Raw genomic sequence first — 12026 nt, forward strand, 5'->3', positions numbered from 1 at the left:
TCCAAAAGTGCGAACCACAGGTGCAGCAGAAACCGAGAACTCTGCTTTAGTTTAGCCAATGAAGCACCTTAGTTTTTAGGTTGAACCTTGGCAGGGTAGGGACTTGAAGTTCCGTCCACTCTCCGCTCACATTTTTCATTGGCTTGTGTCACTGTCCCCTGTAAACTGTGGCTGTTAATTGGCCAAAAGGCTTAGTAGTCTGCTCTCTCCTAACGCTTTTTAAAAAATGTTATAGCACGCATTTGCAATGCAATAGGTCTTGCATTTGCGAGAGTTTAAGCTATTGGCATTGTAAATGACAATGCCTTTTATTTATGTTTTAAAAACAACACATAAAGAGAGCGCGTGACGCGGCAGCTAAGATGGCCGCTCCTTCGTGAGCTCCGCAACCTCTGCGGCGCTTCAAATACGGAGGACTCACTTTTGGGCGGCATATCCTTCTACAAACGGTGGATTCAGACGTTGGAAATCCCCCAGTGACCCAGGGTATGCTTGCTGCTCTCTGCGCTTATTTTTTCACTGCATAAAACGTGAAAAACGGATTTCTCTGATAATGGCCGCCATTTTGTTTTTCTGTTTTCATCTCTGCAATCTTGACGACATTTCAAATACGGAGGACTCTCTTTAGAACGGCTTTTCCCTCAGGCAACGGTGGTCTCAGATGTCGGAAATACCTCTGTGAGCTTGCTGCTCTCTCTGTGCTTACTTTTTCGCAGAGTAACATGTGAAGAAGTGATTTCTCCGACAATGGCTGCCATTTTGTTTTTCTGTTCTTATTTTCACTCGTTTTTTTTAAAAGAAAAAGAATCAAGTGACTTTCTACTTCCATTCTCACTGCTATGGACTTTGTGCCCTCCTTGCTCCTCTTCGCTGCGCCTATATATAGCCCTGTTTTTTGACTCCTGCGGCTTCTGAACTGCTCATACTTGTTTTGCCTTAACCTCTTGTGGTGCTCTCTGTCAGCAGACTTACGGAACAGTATTTGACTCTGCCATTTTCACGGCCCCGTGGGAGCTGCTTCTCGCTTTACATGTTCACTGCTTTTTTGGCTGTTGTTCAACTTTTTGCGGTGGCTTTCTTGGATTCTTCTGTCATTGGTGCATTTGCGTGAGGTGCTCGCTCATTTCTCTGCATTGAGCCGCCTGCTTCACCCACAATGGAGCCTACGCAGAATTCTAAGGCTTCTTCTGCGGCCCCTGCAGCGTGCAAGGACTCTCCCTCTTCTGGTAAGCGCTTAAAAAAAGACCCTCCTTCACCTTCCAAGTCTCCACCTCCTGCAACGCTTGAGGACATTATGGAGGAACTTCGCCATATTCGCCCCTTCATGGCGGATACCACCACAACTCTGCAGAGACTTGACGAAAAATGGTCTACCTTAGACACAAGGATAACATATGTTGAACAACAGATTAGTGATGTTCGGGATGTTGCCGCCAAGGTTGTCAGTCTCACCAAAGAAGTTGAAATGTTTAAAAAAACCTCTGAGGACTTGGAAAATCGAAATAGGCGCAATAATCTGCGCATTTATGGTGTTCCAAAAAATTCGGAGGGGTCTGATATCATCCACTTCTTGAAGTCTCAAGTCCTGCCTATCACTGGTATCCCTAAGCATTTGGACGTTAACATTCAGAGGGCGCACCGCCTTGGCCCTAAAAATTCTTCTGCCTCCTCGAAATCCAGGGGTATCATTGCATACTTTCTCCCCTACTCAGATCTAATGACTATTCTTCATTCGGCTAAGCAGCATAAGCAGTTACTATGGTCTGGTCACAAGTTATTTTTCACTCAAGATGTATCGAAGCTGACTGCTGCTCGTCGCAAAGAATATTTGGACTTAAGACCTACGCTTCGCGCCATGAATGCTAGATATGGGCTCATCCATCCGTGTTTCTTCAAGGTCACGTATAAAGAAAGGTTGTTCAGCTTCGACGATCCAGCAGATCTTCGCAAGTTCATCAACACTCATAAGGAAGACACTATGGAACACAGTGGCTCTTAATGTTTAACTGTTTCTATTCTGTTGTCCTATGAATTTTTGCTGCACCTTTTCTTGTTATAACATGCTGTTGTTCTCTTCCCTTGTTTTTTAGATATATATTCCAAGTGTTTGATCTCACTTCTCCTTCATTGTGTTGTCCCATCGTGCGATTTTTCTGTCACATCCCAGTACACCGTCTTTCCTCATGGTTGTCTGGTTAGTCTCCTTCATTTGTATTATATTGTCGGGCTTAGTCTCATCTTATTCGTCTTCTTTTCTTTTACTCCTATGCTCCTTTTTTATGGGGCTCTGCTTTCGACTTTCCTTTTTGTTGTGCGGCCGTCTTTCCCTGTTGCTCCCGCTCTCACTTCATTGTCTCTTTTGCTCCTGATGTGTATGGCTAAAACCCTTTGGTTTTTCGCCATCCTGTTTTTTTTGTCTTACCTCATGGGAGTTTCTGTCTCCCATTCCTTTTTAGGTCTCGCAGACGTAAAAAGCAGGCGTAAGCCTGCTGTCTGCGAGACATCTTTTGTTGGCGTGTTAGGAGGAATGTGAGACAGAGCTCAAGCACGAGCGTCGCTGTCTCAGATTCCTCCTCGGGGGCGCGCACGGCACCACACACGCATGCGCATACACAGAGACACACAAGCGCCCATGCACGCACCCATACATACAGAGAACCCACCCCCGCCGTCGCATACACACACGCGCGCACACACACACTGCATACACACACGCTCCCCCCCTTACCTCACCAGAGACACACACACGTGCGCACACACACACACGCGCGCGCGCGCACACATCCCCCTCACACCCCACTCACCAGGTTCTTCTTGCGTGTCCCTCGGCAGCCAGCGGGTCATTCCGGTTAACAGGCGGGGGCCGCGGGGCTCTCCACGGGAGCCCCACTAGCTAACACGGAAATCCTCCGGCGGGCATAGGAGCGCCTGCTTCCTGTTTTTGTCCGGCCCCGCCCCCGTCCCAACAAAGGTTGCCTGGCTTCCGGTTAAAGACGGGCTGTGGCGGTGAGTTTGCTTGTCATCCGTTGTGTTTTGCTTCAAACGTCTTTCGATTCAGGTAATGTTTATTGTTGTGTGCTCTTCACACGGTGTGTAGGCTATGCAATAAAGGTTAAACTAAATCTTGTTCATTATGACATTGCCAAATTGCATCCGTGGCTAAAAAAAAAATCCATACTGTATATATTATATTATTTTCACGCGGGAAAAAAACTACCTTGGTAGCACTATGTCAGAACACATGGTGTCGGAGATGCAAGGTCTGAAGCCACGGAGGAAGCGCGGGAATGAAAACAGACATGTCTGCGCATTTCCTCCAGGTGCACCGATGCCAGCATGATGCTCAGTCCGTCATGCTACCAGCAGTGTGTCATCAGTATGTACAGCATGTGAGGAGGACTCCAGTATTGATGCACTCACTGAGCCGTGGGCAGAGCCGCACAGACCCACTGAACACGGCAGGAATCATTTATTTCTGTGAAGGGGATCGGTCCTCTCTCGGCGCCATTAGCCTTCCGAGCACGAGCGCCTCGCTGTTCTAGCAAAACCAAATACAGCGCTACAAGGATAAATCTCTCTGAACAGCAGGCCGTTGTGTTTTGTAAATTAATAAACTTACAGAACGGCGAGCACATGAGCCACGCAACATTTTTCAAAGGCGGACTGCTCAGCAGGTCATTTTCTCCCCGAAGCAGAACCAGGCCTCTTTAAAACGAGATGCATTAAGATTTAGGTCAGTAAAATGTACATTTTGAAAATACTAGGCTGTCAACTTCAAGTTCCGGTTACTTTGCAGTGCAGTTTTAAACGCTATTGGCATTGTAAATGACAATGCCTTTTTATTTATATTTTGGTTTATAAAACATAAATAAAAGGCATTGTCATTTACAATGCCAATAGCTGAAACTGGTTTTTCTTAGTGCTTACACATTCCTAATGGCTCCTCTGGGTGCCTCTCCTCGCTTCCGCTCCCACTCCAGCCTCGGAGCGCGCGTGTACGGCAGACATGACCAAACCAATTGCATTTCCAATGCTTATGTAAAATGTAAGCGTTCTTACCAGAATGTCGGCGTTGACGTGTTACAACACAGAGCTGCATGCTGCAATGCATTATATTTTTATGACTAGGAGTAAAACGCTTCTTTTGTAGGGAGTATCTCCACTGCTGCCATGGTTTCATTTTCATTTAAAAAGGAGGCAAACTCTGCTATGGCCACCCACTCTTTCCACACGCATCCTCGGGCAGCTGCTGCTTGTTTTTTTTGTTGTTGCTTGTTTTTTTCACATTAAATAATGTTTCTTAATAGGCTGCTTATCTGCACGTAGTCAAACTTCGCCCATTTGGCTCTGTCTGGCTTTTTTCTGCTCTAGTGAGCGACGAATGAAGTGCACTCGAAAGTGTGCACTGCAGGCTGCGAGTTAAGACGTTTATACAACGTGCTCCCCGACGCACTGAGAAAAGCACCACAAAGTGGAATGTTACTGCTGCACCATCATTGTATGGAACAAGCTGCCCAGCTGGCAAGCATCTGCAACAAGATAAACTACCTTTCTATCCGAATACAACTATTTTTGTATCCATTCTCCATCTCCCTACTAATTCGGCTAGGAAGTGTTTTAGGGTGATTCAGTTAACAGAACAGTGACTTACAGCGCAGTTAATTCATTCATCTGAATGTGCTGTGAATGCTGATTTCAACCGCTCACACACCTCTGGGTCCATAACTTTAAGCTTTCTTTTTTGCTGGATTTCAGAGGAAATTTCTCTATATCGGCCACGTTCGTCAGGCATGTTGGAGTGCGATCCACACTTTTGTTCTGGACTTCTTCCTCTAGGTCGCTAAGTTCAGGTATGCCCATCTGCCACCAAAACGTTAGTTATCATCACTGCCCATGAAGCGCTACGGCAGCAAGAGGGCAAAACACATAAGGACCAGGGTAGCAGTACATTATAAATTACAATACATTTTATTTAAGTATTAATTATTTACAAAATTAAAAGCCATTGTTATTTGTAATATCAATACATCTAAGTCACGTAAATACAACACACATTGCATTACAAATGCTATAGGTGTCACATTTGCGAAAGTTAAAACTATTGACATTGTAACTGACAAAGCTATTAATTTTGCTATTTTCAAAACCAACACATAAATAAAAAAAGTGTCATTTACAATAGCAATCGCTCAAACTTTCCTAATGCGAGACCTATTGCATTTCCAATGCTTGTTCTTTATCTTTTACCTTTTTTCACATCCTTTTCTCTTACTTAGCCTTTTCGGTACCCTCTTACTGCTCACTTTTTTCTGACTCTTCTGGTGCGTTTATCATTGGAGTGTTATCTCCCTCTCTTTTTCACCCTTGCTCATTTTGGCTTTTTATGTATTTTTTTTTCCTGCTCTTTTTCCCTTTCTTCTCTATCTTCCATCAATTTTCTTTCACACTTCTCTTTAATCTTTCTCTCTCGCTCTGGATGAAAGGTCTTAGAATAATATCCTGGAATGTTAAAGGACTTCGCAATCCAATAAAAAAGCAACGTGTCCTCTCTCACCTAGCGAGACTGAAATGCCAGATTGCTCTTTTGCAAGAAACGCATTTAACTTTGCAAGATTTATTCTCATTGCGCAAACAATGGGTTGGAACAGCTTTCTGTTCCCCAGCTGTTCATCACAAAAACGGTGTTTTTCTCTTGTTTCATAAATTGTTAAATGTTCAAGTGTTGCATTAATCACTGGATATTGATGGTAGATGGTTGTTTTTGGAATGTATTGTTAACAATGTTAAACTTTCCTTTTTCAATGTTTATGGTCCAACTGGAGTAGACAATGTATTTTGGAATGACTTTTCCTCCCTCCTTTCCTCACACGCCTCTGAAGACCTCATTTTGGGGGGTGACTGTAATTAGCTCATGGATCCTTTTTAAGATAGGAAATCGAAAACTAGGTACATTCCCACTAAAATGCAAATGTCTTTTCATAAGGCAATTACCTCCAGAGGCCTTATTGACGCCTGGAGAATATCTCACCCCGACTCTCTTGAGTTCTCCTTTTTCTCCCCGGTTCATGCTTCACATTCACGTATTGACTACATATTTCTCACCCTACATGCTTTTCAGTTCATGACTAATTCAGAAATTGGTTCTATCCTTATTTCCGATCATGCCCCTATTATCCTGGATATGGATTATCCCTTTCCTATCTCCACTTCCAAACGCTGGTGCTTCAATAATTGCCTCCTTTTAGACCCTTTATTTGTAGAGCATTTGTCTTCGTTCATGACGGAATTTTTCCACACTAATCTTCACTCCGTTTCTGAATTTCACTTTGTGTGGGACGCCTTTAAGGCCGCTACTAGAGGTTGGATTATTGATTTTGTGTCTCGTAGGAAGAAGAAAGCCATAGCCCAATCCACCCACATTCCTAAACAAATTAAGCATATGGAGCACTTATATTTCACTACTAATTCCCCTGATACGCTGTCTTCTCTTATTCAAGCCAAAATGCAGTTTAATAAACACTCATGGGACTCTGCATCTAATAATCTTCTTAAATTTAATGCAAAAATGTATGGCGGCCGCAATAAGGCGGGGAAAGCGCTTGCCAACTATCTTAAAATTAAAAAGCAAAAGACCAACATTATTTCTATCACGGATTCTCAAGGTGTCTATCATTCTTCGGATGCCAAAATTCTTGATTGTTTTGTCGAATATTATTCTAATCTGTACACTCCAGAATCCAATCCTTCTTCAGCACAGATTGACTCCTTTTTCCAATCTATCCCTAAATCCCCTTCAGATGCTGTCGATCTCTCCTCTTTAGATGCCTCTATATCCGATACTGAAATACTTTTATGATTTTAAAATAATCGAATAAAGTGGATTTGATTGATTGATTGATTGATACTGAAATACTTAATGCCATTACTCTTTTACCCAAGGATAAAACACCCGGCCCAGACGGTTTTACAGTGCGCTTCTATTTGCATTTTAAATCTATTTTAATACCACACCTACTTTCCTTAATTAATTATTTTCTTGTTAAAGGCGAATCACAAGGTTCATTTACTCAGGCCATGCTTTGTCTCCTTCCCAAAAAAGACAAAGACCCCACCTTATGTAAAAACTATCGGCCTATCTCCCTTATAAATACTGATTGTAAAATTTATGCAAAAGTCTTAGCTTTGCGGATTAATCAAATCATCCCTGATCTCACCAATATTTATCAGTCTGGCTTTGTTAAGGGGCGCTCCATTCCGGATAATTCAAGAACTCTTCTTAATATTATTAATCTTGCTTCTAAAATGAAATCCCCTATTGCGGCTATTACATTAGATGCCGAGAAGGCCATTGATCGTGTTAACTGGGATTTTATGTTTGGGGCTTTAAGATGGCATGGATTTAGTCCTCCTAATATTCGCTATATTCACTTACTTTATTCTGCCCCCTCTACTTCTATTTGGGTCAATGGCGCTCAATCTAATTACTTTTCTCTTCACAGAGGCACTCGGCAAGGTTGCCCTCTCTCACCCCTTTTATTTGTGCTCGCTTTAGAACCGTTTTTAGAAACAATTCGTTGCTCCTCTTCCTATACTGGCTTTCTTTATAAGAATGTTGAGATCAAATATACAGCCTATGCAGATGACATCATGCTGTATGTCTCCAAACCATCCACTTCTTTACCTGCTCTTTTTTCCTTGTTACAGGCCTATTCTTTAGTCTCGGGATATAAATTGAACATTGACAAATCCGAAGTTTTACCTCTTAATAAATGTTGTCTCTCTCATCTCTTTCATGGTTCTGGTTTTGAATGGAACCCATCTCATATCAAATGTCTTGGTATTCTTTATGCCAACACCATCAGAGAAACTATCAAACTTAATCATAAGGATGTTCTTAACAAACTCACTTCCCTTATAAATGGTTGGTCTCCCCTCTTCTTGTCCTGGTGGGGTAGACTTGCAACAGTCAAAATGATGTTACTTCCTATTGTTAATTTTTGTCTTTCAATGCTCCCTATTTCCCTCCCACTTTATTTTTTTAAATCCATAAACAGTTTGATAACCAAATTCTTATGGAATATTCGTAAAGCTCGTTTATCTCTTTCCCGCCTACAACAACCCAAACACTTGGGTGGAGTAAACTTTCCCAATATTTCTCGTTTTCATTCCGCTTTCACTCTTAAACTGATATGGTCGTTTCTGGATGATTCTGCTTCTCTCCCCATAACTGCTTGGAGCTCTTTAGAACTTGAGCAAATTGCCCCCTTTTCCTTCCTTAATGCTACCTATCTGGTATAACAAATCCCTTAAACTTACTAACAAAACGCTTTTTTGGAAGGAATGGATTGATAAAGGCATTATGACTTACACTCAAATACTCAAAGACAATACACTTCTTAATTTTTCTCAGATTTGTGACACTTTCCATATTTCCAATGCACACTCCCCTCAATATCATGCTTTCAAACATCTTCTTACTGATTTCATTTCACAACAATCTTCATTACCCATATCTCCCCCAACTTCTCTCCCAAATTTTTCACTTCCCCTTAAAGCAGCCATAATTTATAAGACACTTTTTTTCTCCAACATTGCTAGAACTAAAACTAAACTTGAATTACTCTGGGAACGGGAGCTAGCTCAGGAATTTTCCTTTCAGACATGGGACGCTATTTGGTCTAAAATACATACTGTCTCCCGTTCAGCTAGTACTACACAGACATGCTACTTTTTTTATAACAGACTTTTTTTTACACCCTTTGACTTATGCAAATTCAAATTACTCGAGTCTCAAAAATGTTGGTATTGTTCTCATGATACTGCTGATCTCATGCACATGTTTTTTTTATTGTCCCCTTGTTAACTCTTTCTGGTTGAAAATTTGGTCGCAATTGAACAAAATTTTGAACACTACTTTTCCTTTTGAAATTGTACATATTTTTTTAGGTGGCTCTTCACCTATTTGAGATGTTCATTGTAATTTTCGTAAATTTATAGACCTTGCTGTGGCAATTTCCTTCCAGGTCATCACCACCAACTGGAAAGACACTTCCAAACTATCTTACAATGCCTGGTGGAACTTGCTTTGCCATCATCATAGACTTGATCGTGCCTTTGCCACCACGACCGCTTTACTAATCAAAAGGGATCTAATATGGCTGCCGTTAACCGACTTTCTTTCTAGATCTGTTTGAAGTTTAGCTACCATATGATGCACCCTACTCTTTTGTTTCATCTTCCTAATGCTGTTCTTATTGTATTTTTATCCAATATATGAGCTATTTTGTTAGGCTATTCCCATCCTCTTTTCTCTTTTTCTTTTTCCTCTTTCTTCCTTTTCTTCTTTTTTCTCTCTTTTCCCCTCTTTTCTTTTCTTTCTCCCTTAAAACAAAAATCTTTAAAAGCTTTTTCCCTTAGTAATGTTTATGGGTCCCCTTTGGGGTTACTCTCTTTAATGTTATATTGTGTTACTCTCATTTAAATCCTACTAATTATTATTTTTTCTTCTGTACTGTTGTTTACATTGCATATTTACTTCAATAAAGCTTTTTAAACTTAAAAAACAACACATAAATAAAAGGCATTGTCATTTACAATGCCAATAGCTCAAACTCTCATAAATGTGAGACATATTGCATTGTAAATGCTTGTTTAACTGAGCAGGAGACACAATATATATAATTCTGAGCTAAATGCGGATAATTTGACATCACTTACATCATAGGGACATGCCTCTGTTGGGAGGTGGATTGTGCGGGCTTCTTGCTAATATGCCCCTAAGTGATCTGCAACAGCAAAAATAATGCTGTAAGGCAATATTCTGTTCAGAATGGTCTCAATAGAACTATTCCAAAACTGAAAAGACTGACATTTAGGAGATGGAGACAGCTATTTCTTTAAGTGTAGGAGAATATCCACTTCGAACAAACAACCACCTTTAAATATGAAGAGTTTCATTCACTAAGACTATGACATGCATTTGGATGAAGCAGAAACATGGATTGAAACAACAGTTTGACAGCACAATTGAATCTGCTGTCCTGTAAGGCATGGGAATCTGAACTGAATTCATTTTTGAGACTTTGAAAAACAGTAGAAAGACAAGAGTAGTTGTTGGCATAAATATTTCCAAACTAATGCAGGTTATTAGGTCAGACTAGGTCTGTGGATCAGGACGTGAATGCTCTCCTGAATGTGTTTTTGTTTATGCTCAGAATGGACACAAGGACTCAGAGTTCTCTTGTTCATGACATATTAATGGAAATCTATTTATGTCTGGTCAATCTGAAGTCTCTGTTCTAAAACCTACTACCACTGCTGGAAGTCAAAATTAACATATTCAAGATTCAGTAATTACCCATGCTGACTGTCTTGATAACTTTCATATCACCTCCTTGACAATCCAATAAATATTTAGTAATTTAGAAAAGTCTAAAAATGGGAATCCATACAAGAAGCTACTTAAAATGGCTTTGAATATGGTCGCCCTCTAAATTCTGCTAAAAAGTATGCAACCAGTTCAATAAATATTGCTTTGGATTAGTGTTTGTTCATCAATCAATCAATCAATAAATCAATCAGCATTTGAAGAACACACCACTTTCACCCTAGGGGTATCTGGGCGTACCATGTCTCAGTAAAAATGCCAGGTCTTGAGTTTCTTTATGAAGTCCGGCAGGGAGGGTGCTGTTCGGAGGTGGAGGTGCAGGTTGTTCCAGGTCTGTGCCGTGACGAAGGAGAAGAAGCTGCCTCTGCTGCGGAGGATGAGGGGGTGCGTGGGCAAGTAAGGCAGAGTGCAGGTGTCTTTCAGGCAGGTAGAAGTTCAGTCAAAGGTTCATGTAGGATGGTCCTTGGTTATGAAGAGCTTTGTATGTGAACTGGCATCTTTTCTGGATGGGGAGCCAGTGGAGGTGAGGGGTAATGCGGGTCCATTTGGGGAGGTCCAGGATGAGTCTGGCTGTGGTCTTCTGTATGGTTTGGAATCTATTGAGGAGCTGGCTGACGATTCTAGCATAGAGAGTGTTGCCATAGTTAAGGCAGCTGGTGACAAAGGCCTGCGTGACTGTCTTTCTGGTGTTGAATGTGATCCATCCGAAGATTCTGCAGGGCATGCAGAGGATGTGGAAGCAAGCAGAGGCGACTGTCGAGAATGATGCCAAGGTTGCGTGCATGGTAAGTTGGTGTGGGTTCAAGTTCTGCTGGACACCAGCTGTGGTCCCATGCGGTGGAGTTCTTTCCGGCGTTAGAGGGGTATTCAGTGAGCGAGAGGATAAGTTAGGTGTCATCAGCGTAGGAGATTATGTTGAGTCAGTGGGATCTGACGACGTCTGCAAGGGGGATCATGTAGATGCTGAACAGGGTGGGGCTCAGGGATGATCCTAGGGGTACTCCGCATATGATGCCCTTGGGTGCAGAGGTGAAGGGAGGCAGTTGGATGCTCTTAGTGCATCCTGAAAGGAAAGAAGCACGCCAGGATGCCCTTGGTGGTGACAGGTTGCGCTATATAAGTATGCCACAATACAATTGAGGGCATTTTTATTTATGCTGTTGGAGTGGAGTCTGTCGATGAGGGTGTGTTGGGAGACGGTGTTGAATGCAGCAGAGAGGTTGAGGAGGATCAGGGCCACAGTTTCTCCGCGGTTGAAGAGAGTTCTGATGTCATCTGTGGCGGTAATCAGTGGGGTCTCTGTGCTTTTGTTGACACGGAATCCTGATTGTGAGACGTTGAGTAGGTGGTTACATTCCAGGTATTCAGTGAGCTCTTTGTTGTTGGCTTTGTCGAGTACTTCGGCTGGGTATGGGAGCAAGGAGATCGGTCTGTAGTTTTTGAGGTTGCTGGGGTCAGCAGAGGGCTTCTTTAGGAGGGGTCTGACCTCTTCATGTTTCCATCCATCTGGGAAGGTTGCTGTGGAGATTGAGGTGTTGAGGATGCTGGTGAGTTCCATGCTGATTGTGTTGGCTCAGTGTTTGAAGAGATGGTGGGGACAAGGGTCAGTGGGTGCCCCAGAGTGGATGGACGACATGAT

Source organism: Lissotriton vulgaris, chromosome 7 (assembly GCF_964263255.1).
Source record: "Lissotriton vulgaris chromosome 7, aLisVul1.2, whole genome shotgun sequence".
Lineage (NCBI taxonomy): Eukaryota > Metazoa > Chordata > Amphibia > Caudata > Salamandridae > Lissotriton > Lissotriton vulgaris.